This window comes from Anopheles darlingi, chromosome 2 (genome assembly GCF_943734745.1).
Source record: "Anopheles darlingi chromosome 2, idAnoDarlMG_H_01, whole genome shotgun sequence".
Classification (NCBI taxonomy): domain Eukaryota; kingdom Metazoa; phylum Arthropoda; class Insecta; order Diptera; family Culicidae; genus Anopheles; species Anopheles darlingi.
In genome coordinates, this window is record NC_064874.1 from 21,359,592 (window position 1) to 21,374,777 (window position 15,186).

General features: G+C 49.6%; 1 protein-coding gene across 11 annotated transcripts in view; it reads left to right on the top strand.

Moving 5' to 3' along the window:
* Positions 1–133: 133 nt before the first annotated feature.
* Positions 134–15,186, top strand: part of LOC125959064 (trithorax group protein osa) — a 124,306-nt gene continuing 109,253 nt past the window's right edge. For 9 of the 11 annotated variants that reach the window (XM_049691805.1, XM_049691808.1, XM_049691810.1 and 6 more), the window contains exon 1: positions 134–698. The gene's annotated coding sequence lies outside the window, so the exon portion shown is untranslated. Of the gene's footprint in view, positions 699–1,311; positions 2,091–15,186 lie in introns of those variants that run through there. The other 2 variants (XM_049691806.1, XM_049691807.1) reach the window with 2 other exon arrangements.

A 15,186-nucleotide genomic window follows, 5' to 3' on the forward strand; every position in this document is an offset into this window, starting at 1 on the left:
TTCTCAGCACCAAGCCACCAACACAACCATAGAGCATCAAAGTAGCCGTCGTCTCGCGTTCGCCACGGACAGAAAGGTTCCTTTTTCTTGAAATTCAACTGTTGTGCGCGTCTTTAGTTAGCATAAGCACCGTTTTAATGCATTCTCGAGTGTTTTCTGATTGCACGCCAGTGGGGTTTGGCCGTGGTTTAGACATCAAGAAGAGCATCGCGAAGGTTTCCGTGGAAAGATAATCGAAAAGTCAATCGCCGCCGCGGGCTTCTTCTGCACAGGAACACGCACACAAACGAAAGGAACTATGCTACCGCTACTGTAGCGGACCGTTCGTCGTCGTCGTCGTCACTCGTGGTCCGTGGCAGCGTTGGAAACGACCGTGTAAGCCACGGCTGAACAACGAGAGCATCCGCTTTCGGGAAAACGCTCTGCGGTCCTGTTTTCTTCGCTAGCAACTGAGGAAGAAAACGCCTCGTCCGTCAATAACGCTTGGTCTTCGGAGTGAAAGAATGAAAGGCCAGCGGCCAGTGTCGAGCGTGTAAAAGTACGGGTTTTGATTCCAATTCGTTTTCTGCATCGTTGTGCGTCAATCCAAAATCGCAGTTTCCTTTGGGGGGGTACGAAGTGCAAATCGGAATAACGTCTGGCGTCGTCGTCTTCGAATCGCTCACCCAAAGGTGGTTGGCCCCACAGGCCCTTTACAGGTAAGTTCACAGTGGTTCAAAGCTGTAAATGTGCGGAAAATATGATGGTCCAGCGGAGATGATTGTGTGGAGTCGCAAATTGAATGGCTAAGAAGCCAACAGTTTTCGTAGGCGGTGCATCATCCTGATCTTTGTCGAAGGCATTCAAAGAAGAAGTTTGTGAAATGCAAGTGCGGCGGGGAAGGTGAAATACAATCAGCAAGCAATCAAGGCGTTGACGACGACGACGACGACGACGGCGACGGAGGTAGGATTTTCGAAAGTCTCAAATCGGATCCCGTTCGCAAAAAAGCAAAAAACGAAAACCGAGCCGAAAGCGAACAAGCGAAAGCAAGCAAGCGCGGCTCTCACACATTCACACGACAGAGACACACATACACGCATACACCCGGTGGGAACGCGAAGTAGTCGAACAACGGGCGTAAACACTCGAGCGCTGCTTGGAAGTGACAGTTTGTGTGTGTGCGTTTGGGGCGATCTCGCCGTGCAAGTGTACGTTAGCGTCGCCATGTTGCTGCGCTGTGTGCGTGTCGTGTCGGTACCACCGAGCTGTGTGTGTGTGTGTGTTCGTGGACGCATCATGTTGCGTCTCCGTGTGTGCGTACGTGAATGTGCAGGGCACATATTTTGTTGGAGGAGTGTTTCGATTCCGAAAAGTGTTCGAAGCGAATCCAAAGCATAAAATGCGAACATATTTTCCCTCTGCCGCGGATTTTCATCGACTTTCCCTTTACATCGCGACCACCACTGCACTTCCCCGGCCCCTCCTGGCGCAGCGGAGCGACGCAAAAAGGTGGTTTCGCCTCCCTTTATCTGTATTTCTCATCGGCGTTTCTACCCGATGATCTTCGGCAACCTGGCGGTGAGAATTATGCTCTTTATGCTCGCCTTGCCTTAGCAAGCCGATTCTGTTTGATGGCGATCGGTCATCTAAATACCAACCATCAAGATGATGTTTTGATGCAAGATTTGTCGATTTAGTATGTAATTTCGTTGTTTTCCCAACTATTTTGGGCCGATTCTCGCTCGCTCTCTCGCTCTCGCTCTCTCTCCGGTAAGCCTGGGGGACAAAATGTCCGAAATCCGAGTCTTGGTAGTCGTCGGCAGTGACGCCACCACCACCACGGCCACAAAGCCATTCGAATGGACAAGCGGTGCAAGCGCCTTCGCGACGGCCACGGACTGCCAACACAGCAGCAGCAGCAGCAGCAACAGTAGAAACTGTGGAAAAATGGTCAAAGTGACATCTAAACGCTCACCGAGACGCTAAAGTGTGTGAATTCAAGTGAACTAGCTGAAAAGAATGTTGAAAAAACGTAGAAAACTAGTGCTTCAGGCATGAAAGAGTGGGGTGTGTTAAGGGAAGGACATCCGGTTGTCCCCAGCAAAACGGTGAGGCAATCAAACCCCGCACAGCATCATTTCTCTAGGACATAACAGAGGACCCTCAAGGATTACTATGTTTGTGCCGAATTGTACGCGTCAAGTGTGAGAAAGGCGCTTCACCAACGAACTTGTGTTTGTGTCTCGCGAGAATTTTGCTTTTTTTGTGCGATTGCGAAACATTGCGTGAACCCACCAAGTGCTAGAGAGGATTTCATGCGTGCGTGTGTATGTGTGCGCGTTTGTATGTAGTTTGCCTTTGATCGACCCGCCGATACCGTCGCTTTCGTGTGCATACGAGTGTATGTGCGCCGCGTCCGGTGCGAACAAACAACCTTCGTAGTGCGCATCGTCGCGTATGTGCCGTGCGAGCAGAAGAGAGCATAAAAAGGGGTTGAAAAACGATCGAGAAAAACCGGAAGTGCCATCACGACCGGCCGCCGCCAGCAGACTGACTGCGGAATGATCTGGGAATGGCTCACTCGGACGACTCGATCGAGCAGGAGATACCCTTGCGTACGTTCACCGGTTCTTCTTTAAGCCGAAGCGGACGCCTTCACCGGAAGAAAACCAGAAGTCCCGTTTGTGCGATGATCAACCGCCATCTGTGCTACCGATGCAGACCGGAAGTATAGGGCTCCGTGGTCAAAGGCGGACAAAAGACACTGACAGACGCAAATGTTGCTGGAATGCAAGTAACAACGGTCAACAGATACTACTAGGATTCTGCAGTACACACAAAGTATGCCCCCTGGTCATCGTTTACTTCGATCGATTGGTCCCTGCGTCAGTTACATCATGCTAAGAAAGGTGGGAATGGGTTGAATTGACGAGAAAATAAGGAAAATGAAAATGATCGTCCCATCACTTTGTAACGATCGATGAGGCGATTGTGAAAGCATTTCCATTAGCCTGCTCCGCCATTTTTTGCCCAAGGGTGGTTGTTATTTCCATTTGCTTCCGATCAATGCACACCACGCATTTAATGTTAATGTGCTGTCCAGACGATTGATAAGCTGCTTCCTAAATTGGTTAATTCGTCTGTCATGTTCGCTCTTTTCGATTTCTGATCCAGTTACAATGAAATGCAAGTTGATAATCAATTTGCGATCCAGCTGCTTCGTACTAATTTGATTCATCGAGGTCGTCTGGGACATATGGTTGCTGTAAGCAACGCGATCAATTGTCACACAAACTGAACGTAACACAATTCATTATCAACGACATAATGATCAGTTCAACAACACTTTCTTTACAGATCGATTGATGAATCCAATTAATTACAATGCACTATAGAAATGGGTACCGCAAAGGATGGAGTTTGTAATGACCGAAACATAAACCGATGTGTTTGGTTCAACAATTAACGACACCACCGGCAGAGACGATGCTGTGCGAATGCTGCTTCCCACGCGACGCACTAGCCATCGCGCGCAACGCCACACATGCACACGCACAGTGCAGAGACCGGTGGTGGCCGATGGACGATGGCAGCGAAATTGTTTACAATCTCTCTCTCATGTGCACCGCATAAACAAGACCAATCGCGCGGTACCACCACCCCGTGTTCTCCACCCGCCAAGCCCACTAAAACGAACTCTGCGTCCGTACACCCTCCGCCACTTGCGCGTGTATGTGTGCGTATGTGCACGCCGTTTCCCGGTCACTTGTTGTGTGTGGTGCACGGCATGGCACAGCGCGGTGCGCTTGTTGTTTGTTGATTGATTCGTAAAAGTTGTTTGGCCTTTGGAGAAGGCCGGTCGACCGGTCGCTCGGTTGGCCGGTGATCCAAACTTCTGGAGTACCGGCACCGGGTGAGGGTGGTGGGAGGGGACCGGCAAAGGAAAGAGTATGAGTAATGGGGTAGACGCGTGGAATGTTATCATCGTGCGCATATAGCAGCAACATACACACACACACGCGACACGCCATCATCGCACCGTCACGCCAAATGCCGGCGAACGATCATGGCACGCCGCCGCCGCCGCCACCACCACTTGCCATTGTCCTCGTCGATAAGCGCTAGGCCGGTTCGTTTTGCTGGAATGCTTCGAGGGCCGGTAGCAGAGCACACATACAGAGCAGAGCGCACCCCAGACGCACTCAGTCAGTCATTGAATTCATAATTCATGAGAGCATCTCGTGGCCGTGGCGGTTGCCACAGCAGCAGCAGCAGCAGCAGCAGGAGGTCTGCGGACATGTGGCACTTTCGAGATAACGACGACGAAACCGCAATGAATGATGATGCGTCTATGATAACGAAGGTGCGAGGAAGGAAAGTGTATGTTGCCTGGATTGTCTGTATCAGCTGGCGTTCAATACTCTCATCCAAATCCTATCTGCTGCTCTCCTAATGCAGGGAGAGGGGGGCGCAACAGACAGAACCCACCCCCCGCATGGTTCTCATCCACACCATCCATTCGCAGGGTTCTTTCAATCCCGACCACATTGACGAAGGACTGCCACTAAACAACCGAAAAGAAAGTGAAAAGATCGTCGAACCGCCAACGCCAACGCGCACACCCTCGCAACCTGTCCGCCCATTCTGTGGGGTGCGGTCCTAGACAAAGAGGTGACGTGACGGTTGGCGGCGGTACGCGAACTATATTTTGCACAACGGTGCCGGCCGCCGCAACGTCCTCCAGACGTCTTCATTCGTCCGGTTTGGGATGAGGGGGGTGAAGGGGTGGCAGCGGCGTCGGCGTCGCTTTCGGCGACGGCCCAGATGACGACGGTGCTTTCGTTGGGCGGTGGTGGTGGGTGGCGAAGGCAAACGCACGGCTGCTCCGTGTTCTGCTGCCGATGATGGTGTTCGCACGAAGCCTTCCGTTTTCCTTCCTTCCACTCGTCGTGGGGGTGGGTTGTAGTGGCCACGCGCACAAGACGCCGCGGAAAACATAAAACGAAAGCGAAAAGCATTTCAGCTGCAGCTCCACCTCTCCCCTCGCGCTAGGTTAGTGGCGAGGGATGATGATGGGGTTTTCTTTCTAAAAGTGGAGGATGAATAGAGCTACTAGCAGCGTGTTATACTTGTTGGAGACTTTTTCCCGCTTTATCCAAGTGTTTCAATGCACTCGGTGAAGTTGCTTGTTGATTGAAGTTTTCGCCGAACCTTTTTTTCTAAAGATAAATTGCAATAACAAGAAATGCTACATGGGTTTTCAATTATTAGTCGTTGTAGACATGCCATGGAAGTTTACTCATTATATGATAGAACCGCAAGTCAATGAGATCCACGGTTGCCAGGCAAGGAAGGAGCAAATCAAGGTTACCATGGAGATCGCTTAAAGACGAACACCGTACCAGATGTTTCTACACTTCAATCGAAGCACAATTCGATGAACTGTCGCATCATATTTGACCTATATAGGTATCGCCTTATTGAACTAGAAGCAACTCTAATACGGTTACCATATGAAATCCTACTCAGAGAATTACCTATGCACAAGATGGGAAGTCAATTTGTAATTACAATCCCCAGCAACGACCATTCGAAGAAGCCTTTCCAAGGGCACCACCCCGTACACACAGCACACCACAGCAAGCACTGGTTGGTTACCGGAACCGCTCTAACTCATCCTCGTTTCCGATACCGGGGGATACCTTTAAATACCGGGGGCGCTCTGTGCACGAGACGCGCCCTTTTGCGAGATTGCGAATTGGAAGTGGAGTGAAAACACAAAACCAAAACAAACGTCGTAACCACCACCGAACACACGACGGAACGACAGGCGGCACCGATGTGTGGTCGTCCTCCTGTCGTTTGATCTGCCGAAGAATCCAACAAGCGGCAACGACAGCCGAAGGAAGACGATGACGACGACGGCAACGACGTCGAAGAAATATGGGCGCGGTGGTATTGGTAAAGCCGAGGACGCGGGCAGGACGAGATTACGGTTTCAAATTATCGGTTAGCTGCCTGCCGGTCGCTCTGTCCGTAGCCGTAGTAATGAGCCCTCCTGCCCCAGACAAGGCGCGAGACAAAGGGCCCAACACCACATGAAGACCAACCTTCTCCTCCTCCCCCCGCCAGGGGCCGTTGCTTAATTTGCGTAAAGGATGGAACGGTCGGTGGGGAAGGGCGTGAATCATTTTACCTTTTTCCCCGTTGGGATAGGTCCGGAGATTCCGCCGCGTGTATGCCCCACATGTAAGAGAAAGACCGACCCCCTCCTCCTTACTCCCCTTACCAACGGTTAGAAACAAACGCACCACGCACTCACACACACACACACACACACACGTGCAATCACTTGGGTGATGATTGTTCCCATCCTTTTGGCTTCTGGATCCATGCTCTGTCATCGAAATAAGTCTTCTTATCGCTCGGACGATACGTTTTTCACCGCTGAAGACGCTCGCTACGTTGATTTCGATTGGTAATCATCATGGTAATCGGCAGAAGGTTTTATGTGGATTTTACAATGTATCGAATTTTTTTAAGTTTGCTTATTTAAAAAAAATCTTTGAAGCATGTCATTGTTCAAGATGTTGATGTTTTAACATTTCCGGATCAGTATTAGTCTTCGAAAGAGCCATCTTTAGCTAAAGCATTATCCGGAAACGATTTTCCTTTTCTCCTATCCACTACTGTAATACTCACTGCAAGGCGAAAGATCCTCAATCTTTGTAACAAGCAGCATGTATTCAATGGTGTGATCAACGACGACGGATTGCTTGGTGTGCAGAAGGCAGAGCACATGGTGTGATCGTGTGATTATGGAATGTAGTGTGGCCAACACAATTCGTCGTTGCACGCGTTTATGGCGATCGATGGCGGGATATAGACGAAGAAGTCAATTTATCCGATCGTTCGCCATTGCGCTCTGCCTTCCCATTCGTTCAGACACCACAAATATGTGATAGAGAGAGAGATACGTGGACCACACTCCTCTACCATTGGATAGGACGGTTCACGGTCATCAGTGAACATCTTGCAAACTGGCGAACTCCTTGCGAATTGGGGGAATGCAGGAAAAACGCGAAACGACCCACCGGCTCCAAGATCTCGCCAGGGCCTCGTGCTCGGTGTGCTCGGTGGAAATGAACCATGGCTCTTCTCGGTGGCTCCGTTGCTCTCCGCGCTGCTCTGTGGCTGCTGATTGCGATCTCTTTACATGATCGCCGCCGCCACCACCATACCAAACTCCCCTTCCCGTGGCGGATACTCTAGACTTCCATCAGTTAAGCCGGACGGACAATCGCATTTCATTTCGATTTTATCTCGTCCATGGCGAGGCAGATCGACCCGTACCTCCTCGGGACTAGAACGAGAGAGAGAGAGCGAGAGAGCGAAGCCGGTGGAAGCTACTTTTTGCATTGCATGATTGCTTTTTGCGAGTCGAACGAACGAATGATTGGAGGACGAACGCACAGCAATCCAACCCGTGTATAGGTCAGACATAATAGGCAACAGGACGGCGGACGAAGGTGAACGAAGAGACGCCCGGCCAACGACGACCACCACCACAGGACGATGCTGTCTGTATTGAGCGAACAGCGGGCCAAAACATAAATTCATTTGGTCGCAACACTCGAGAGGAATGGCGTACTTAACTACAGCACGCGAGACCGGCATTCGTTCGTTCTTCGATTGCTGCTGGAGCAATAACTCAAATGGTGAACAAGCGAGAATCGCAATGGAAGAGGCGACTCTGCTCTCTGGCTGGTTGGATCTTGGTTGCAGCACCACCGCGTAGCAGCGCTTGATTAAGCACACGAGCAGAGCGACACACGAAGTGTTCGTTCCTTTTGGCAAAATGTGAGTCCTCGCGCTTCGTCGGTTGAATTCCTTTTTTTTTTTATTAATATTCCCGCAAATATGCTGCGCCGTTGTTGATGCCCTCACAATGGCAGTGAAAGCGCACCTGCACCTCACTGCAAGGATAAGTCATTGGCGAATGTTAAAGCCAATTTTCCCCACAAGTGGTTTCGATTTCGATTAATCAGCTCCCATGAGAGAAGGAGAATCATGGGACGGATCAGCTGTTGTTGTTCGTGTTCTTCTCCGTTGTTTCGCAGCACCATCGCTCGCTCCTTACCGGGGGGAATATCCCGCCAGAATTCCGCCACTAATTGGTGGGTTGGAATGCGAAATTGGGGGAATATAATCGGAGTTAACGGGGTTGATTGATCATTCATTCGTGTTAATGATTGTTACAAAGTAAACATCGTGAATCAAAAGGGATTAGTGTGCCCCTTTTGTTTGCTGCCTGTTAGAGGCGGCCTCCATTGCCGGCAAGATTAGAAGGGGCAGCAGAAGAGATGCTCGTTTTCATCCGCTTTACGATCGACTCACCACCACCACCAGCAGCGTCCAGCAGCAGCAATTCGGTAGCCAGAACCGGCACTGGAATCGAAACGAGTAGCAGCAAAAGGATTATCGAAAATCTGCCTCAAAAGTGAGGACAGAGAGGGGGGCGGGGCTGCACATGAGCATAAAATTAATGATTTTTTGTTGTACGAACGGATGCTGCTGCAGGCGGCGATTTGGATGCGGCGCCGCCAGTGGCAATGGGTTTGGTTATTGCAGAAATATTAATACCTCAGATGATGGTTCTCCTCATCGATTTATGACTTTTAAGCGCCGACCGTGAATATCTCAGCGCGCGCACTACTCGCTCTTTCTCCCTTGTTCTTGTGGGTTCCACTTTCTTGTACGAGACACCAATCACTCATCGTCCTCGTCGTCGTCGTCATCGTCGCCGTTGTTGTTGTCGTAAACATAAAACCACTTATTGTGGGTTTTGCCGGAATGAACGACTTTGGGTGGAGAGCAGCGAGGGCGGCGGGCGCGCTACTACCTGCTCGTTCTGTTCTGTTACCCCGACTATTCTGTCGCACTGTGAGAGGCAAAGTTAGTGTCGTGTTTAATGTCATCGTTTTATGGTTGGAGCGACAGCGAAACGCCTGAAGCGCGAGCCGCACGAACCTCAATCCACGTATAGCGTTTCTCTTGGATGATGATCCGTAAGGCCGTGACAGATAATAACCGCACGACGCGATGGACTACGGGGAACAGCAGCAGCATCGACTCCTGCACGACGACACACACGGATGCGCTTGGAGGCATGGATGATGCTTTACGATCGAAGTGAAGTAAGCAAGATAATCGTTAACCGAGCGACGAGACAGAGAGAGCGAGAGAGAGCGCGTGTAAAGATGATAAACAACAAACGGATCCCACTTGCTGCCTCTCTCTTTCCCTACAATCGAATGCCTCATTAACGCTCAGAAACACTTTCCACCACCACCGTTCTGGGGGGGTGAGATTGGTTAAAGAAGGATTGGACCGCAGGAGGTACTAGCCTCGAGCCTCTAGTAGTGCGTCGTCGTGCAATCCATCGAGGACTTATTGGTCGTAAAAATGTGCTACTTTACATTGGCTTTGTGGCGCGCAGGTGGTTTGGATTGGGAGGCAGACAGAGTTCTTATTTAAAAACCAAAAAAAGGTTTTCCTTCTGCTCAGGCTGATATTGTTTTTTTGTTTCTTTCGCGTGCTCGCAGACAGCACGTACTTTCTTTTATACATTTTTTTCTTATATACAAGATTCATAAAAGACGATCATCATTAATGTATAAGTGGGCATTTGATTTTTAATTTGAATTTTTTTTTCTTTAAGTTTTGCCGAAACGTCCTTTTTTAGTTGCTAGCCATTATTGATCCAAAACTATTTTATCAATCCTTTTGAAATCGGAAATTCTAACACAGTACACGATGATTTATGAAGCAGGCGAACACAGTTTATGTTACTTATATTTGTTATATTTATATCTATAATATTTTTCTATAATAATATTATATCTATAATATTTTTTTCAATAATAATGAATAACTCAGTTTAAAACATCACTTATCGTTTAAATAAAATCAGAACATCGAACTTTAAAAAACACACTCACCAAGAGAAATTAAAAAATCTAATGAAAAATCATCCATGTTTTTATTTGCTATGATCAAGCGCCGCTAAACCTACGACATAACAAATTTTTAAACTCTTAAGCATCTTCTTCTACAATGAGGATAGCGAAATATCCTCTTTAATGCTACAGTTGAAAGTAAAACCTGCGCGCTCTCCATTGCATTACCTCAATCTACTGACAATGCAATGCAGTTCCCTCTACGTATCCTTGACTCTTACCGATCGCTGCCTACCGTCCTACAAGGACTTTTTCGTTCTTGTCGCAACCCCACCACTCTCAATAGTCACAGAAGATACTCTACGGCACTCGCGACGGGACTAACCAAAATTATTATATTGCATAAGCGTGTCCGCAGATTGGTGTTTCGGTCGGTGGCCAACCACACCAAAACCCCGCAATCCGCAATAAGCGTTGCGTTGCGTAGCGGCGTTTGCAAACCATTTTTTATCCCAAGTTTCGCAAGACGTCCCGTCTCTCTCTCTCTGTCTCTCTGTTTCTTCCTCTCGCGTGACGGATTTTAACATTTTTAACCTTCAATCCATTCGCTCTGCCACTCGTGGCGGTGATTGTGGCACACCGGAGAACCCTACCACCACGCGGTGACCAAAATTCCGCCAGATTTCCGCCCAGCAAACTTATGCCGTGGCCAGTATTAGTGTGGCACAGCTTCTCAATCAATAATTTTGTTGTGAACAATTAAGCTCATTTTCCCGGTTTTTCTATAGTCTTACCACCATCTCCTCTTAAACATCAGGCGGCCAACAACTCGGCCGGGTCCATCGGTTAGTTAGTAATCGTTCAGATCCGGGCACCCCACGACCCCCACCCCTTTACTAGAGCAACACGCCCTTTACTTTGCTCAGCTCGCTCACCGCAGTTCGTTCTGTTCTGTTGTCAGCTCTTTTTGACGACGTCCATTGTGGTTGGTTGGTTGGTTGGTTGCGTTGTGTGGCTAACCTACCTCGCTCGTTCGTCCCCAAAAATCCCCCGCTTCTGGGGGCAGAGAACGAAAGGAAAAAAAAACAACACGCGGACAACTCTCTTGTGGTATCTCTCTTCGCGCGCGCACCGTCTTCTGCGGAGTCGTGTCCGGTCTCCATGACACGCGGCGTCGTTCGACGGTCGTTACGTTCGGTTTGGTCTCTGTCCTCCTCTCTCTCTCTCTCTCTCTCTCTGTTTCTCGCTTCCCCTTGAGTTTGTTGCTTGGAAAGGGGGGTTTCCTTCATCTTCATTATCCATTCGCTTGTGTGTGGAGTATCTTCTCCTCGCACTTCTTCACCATTCGGCATTGCATCTCCTTAACACAGCATAACAGCAGGATGCAGAGTCGTCGTCATCGTCGTCGGTCATGTTGATGATGATGGTATGGTGGTTGTGGTGGTCAGCAGGCAGGCAGGCAGGCAGGCAGGTGGCCACTTGGAGCGCGGGGGCAAGGAGTTATCTGTATTTTACTTTTTTGCACTTTTCTGCAGGTTTCGCTTCCACACCACGAGCTCGATGATGAAACGATCAGAAGAGAGAGAGAGAGAACGAAACAGAGAAAGAGAGAAAGAGAGAGAGAGAGAGAGAGAGACCTCGGAAACGGCGAAGAGAATTGGATGGCCACAAGAAAGCAAACCCCGCTTACCACAGCCCCCTTTAACAAGCCAAGGCACGCCAGAACCGCAAAAAGTGCTGCAGAAGAAACCACCGACAGGGCAGAATGGAGGAACACACATATTACAACCCGGTGCGCAGAGAGCAGCCATCAGCAGCAGTCCCGTGGACCGTGGCCTGAGTTGCTATTTGGTTGTACCACTCCGGTTCGGTCTTTTGGCCTTTTTTGCGCTGGACTGGCGTTGCTTGTTCGCTTGCCTGCCTGCCAGCTTGATGGTGGTACCACCATCCGTTTTGTGTGTCCATTCGGTCCCGGGGATGGTTCTGTAAACACACCGGCCACAGCACAACAACAACAGCGCGCATGAGGGCTATTTTCAAGTGTATGTGGCCATGATGATGACGCTGATGCTGATGATGATGATGATGCCATGCTGTTGCCGGCCGTTGGGCGCGTTATAGTTGCTGCTTTTGCTGCTGATGGCTTTTAGTTTTTGCGCCCGGATCTCGCGCACCCGGTCGGCCATTCGGTATTCGCGCGCCACATTTCGTCGTCATCGTCGTTGGCGTCGTCGTCGTCGTCGTCGTGTCCCCCTTTCGTAGACTTCAGGGTCCTGCGGTCAATCTTTTTCATGTGGGTCCCCCGGAATGATTGTTCGCGTCGCGTCGTCGGTCCTTTTTAACCTTCGTGGAAGCGGCAGTGTCCAATGTTGGTGCCTCTGTTGTCGGTCCCCCCCCCTCGCCCCCCGGTTCTGGATTTCTTTCGTTTCCGTGGATTCCATCCATTCCCTTCGTTGGGCGCTGTTTTGCGACGTAGCGGAGTATCCGGTCCGAAAAAGAAGCTTTTCTTATCTGCGTTGCAGCTGCCACGACACTGCCGCCACTACCCGTGAGAGGCCGGCTTCTTTGGAGCCATTAAGAAAGACCGCAACACAGTGCCAAGGAGGTACTCTGGGGGCCGGGGGTGTTTTTCAGATTCACATTTACGCCACCAACATGCTTTATGCATTACCCAGCTCGGGGCCGCTTGACGGTTCAACCCGGTTCTCTTGAGCAAAGTTTATAAACATTCTAATGGGCTTCAATTTATCTAAAAATTATTAAAACACAATGATCGTGCGTTGATCGGCGCCATATTGTTCTGTCCTAAATTACGCTTTGCTGTGTTCACTCCATCCGGTTGTTGTCCTTCAGAGAAAGAAGAAGAAGTGCTTCTCGGACAAGCATCCTGAAATCGATTCTTCCATTGCTGGTTGGAATTTCGAACCTCGGGTTCGCTCGCTCCATCGCAACATCGCACGACGCGTTCGTTGAGGAGGAGAATGTTGTGGGCAGAAAAGAGGATAATGTGTTTCTTCTGCTCTTCAGCACAAAACCCCGAATGGGGATCAAGAGGTCGGGCTCTTCGGTTGGTCGGGGACTGGTCGTCGTCGGTCTTGCGGTCGTCGTGTGTTTGGCAAAATATGAAAATCATCGTTGGGTGTTGGGTGTCGGTCCGGAGGTGGCGTGGCTGGCGTGTATTGGATCGATCGATCGATCGACTCCCAGCCATACACACCGGTGAAGTCGAAACAGAGCAAGAGGCAGAGAAAGACTGAGAGAGAAAGAAAGAGAGATATCCTAACCTCATCAGCATCTTCTTGGTGGACTCGGGTTTCTTTCGCCACTCGCGGTCTTTTCGTGCCTCGAAACCGATGACACTTGAGTAGTAAGGGGAGTGTGGCGAGAAGTAGGCATCCGTTACGGGCAGGCCCTCTCGGCTCGGCATCCACTTCATCTCATCTCATCCGTACGTGGGGGTCCACGCCTGCTTCGTTCGGATCCCGAGTATCGTTCGAGTAATTCAAACGGAAGAGCTAGAAACGAACCCTCTTTTCGACGAACGATGCTAACGCGATTTTGTCCGTCCGCCCGTGTTTGCATGCTGTTGCGGTTTTTAGGGGTGGTGGTGGGTTGTGGTGCTTTTGATTCGTGAGTTCGCGCCATCTCGCTAACCACAAGCACCACCACCACCACCACGATCCGGGCTCTTGACGAGCTCCGCTGTTGCTGATGACGACGACGACGACGTTCTCTGCCTTCTCCATGGCATGCTGGTGCTGTTGTGGCCCTCTTGGATGGTGGTTGACTTTTTAGCGTTTCAATTTATGCTTCTTGTTGGCCTCCGCTTCCTCAGCCGCTGTTGTGGGCCGTTACTCTGTGTAATCCTTCTCCCCGGTATTCTAATACCTTCAGCGCGCAGTGGGATGATGCAAAAGCACAGGAAGCAAGGAGGAAGAAGCGTTTTTGGCAAAACAGGACAGAGTACCGCGCGGTACTACAACCTTCTCCGGGCGTTTGGCGTCCTCGTAATTTTTTCGACTTTTTTTTTGGTAACAATTTTCAATTAGCAAAATCGCAAAAGAGAATCCAAACGAACCTCTTTCAAAACCCACTCGATGGACGTCGAAAACAGACAAGAGAATCGAGTGTATTTGTGTTTCGATGTGCGTTTGCGCGTGTGTGTGTGTGTGTGTGTTAGTTAGATAAGGGGTTGGATTTGTTTGGGAGTCAAAGAAATGATTTTTAAAAAAATAAAATCACGAATGTTAGCCGACCAAAGCGCGCGCACATGGCCTCACAGCAGCCTCAGTTGCTGCTGCTGCTTCTGCTGCTGGTTGTGTGAACCTTCGTTGCTTACGGGCTTCTTCTTGGTTTCAGTTCCCCCGGTGTTTGGTTTGAATTGAGCGCGAGCGCGAAAATCATCATCGTGCCCCTCTTAATTGGTCCCACGTGCTTTTGTGTGCCTCCTCTCCGTTTGGCTGCGCCGCCGCGGCATGGCAATGTTGTTATCATCGTGACGAAGCTCCCCACCCTTCCTTCTTTCTCTCTCTCGTTGCCGGATGCGTTTGAGCGGTGGAGCGATGAGCTTACGGAACGGAAAAGGAATGAAAAGATTCAATTAATTGACCAACCGGCCGACCGACCAACCGACCGATATAGTTGGATAGTGGATTGCCCCAAATGGTGGGGGGATTTGGTGGAATGTTGCAATTTTCAAACACACACACAATCGTACCCACTCACCGCCCATTGATGGTGCTTGGTGGGTGGCATTTTAATTTTTGGCGGCAGAAATGCGTTGTCTAGTCTGAGTTCTCCTTTTAATTACATTCGTTTTTTGCATCGTTCGAGCTTAAATAGTTGTTTTACAATTCATCGGCATTTCGGTTGAATACTAGATATTTTCAGTCAATTAACCTAACCAATTAATGTTTGGTAAGTTAGTTAGGTAAAATTTACTTTAATCTGAAGTTTGCATTGGAACGACGTAATGCTTTTAAAAAAGTTACAATATGCTTTTTGCATTATCTTGCTAGAATTCGGTTCCGAGGCTGCTCGACGAGCATCGATGCCATTTGCCCGCTCATCACAAGATCCAAGTGATTCGCACGTTTTCGGTGTGCCCCGTGCCCTTCACGGCGCGACCATACGAGGTGTAGTGCAGAAAGCAACACCGCGAAGGACGAGAGAGTAGCAAAAGGTGTGTGCAGCACGTTCCGGTCTGAGACTCCAAAGGAAAAAAAATACAACAAAACCACCTTCA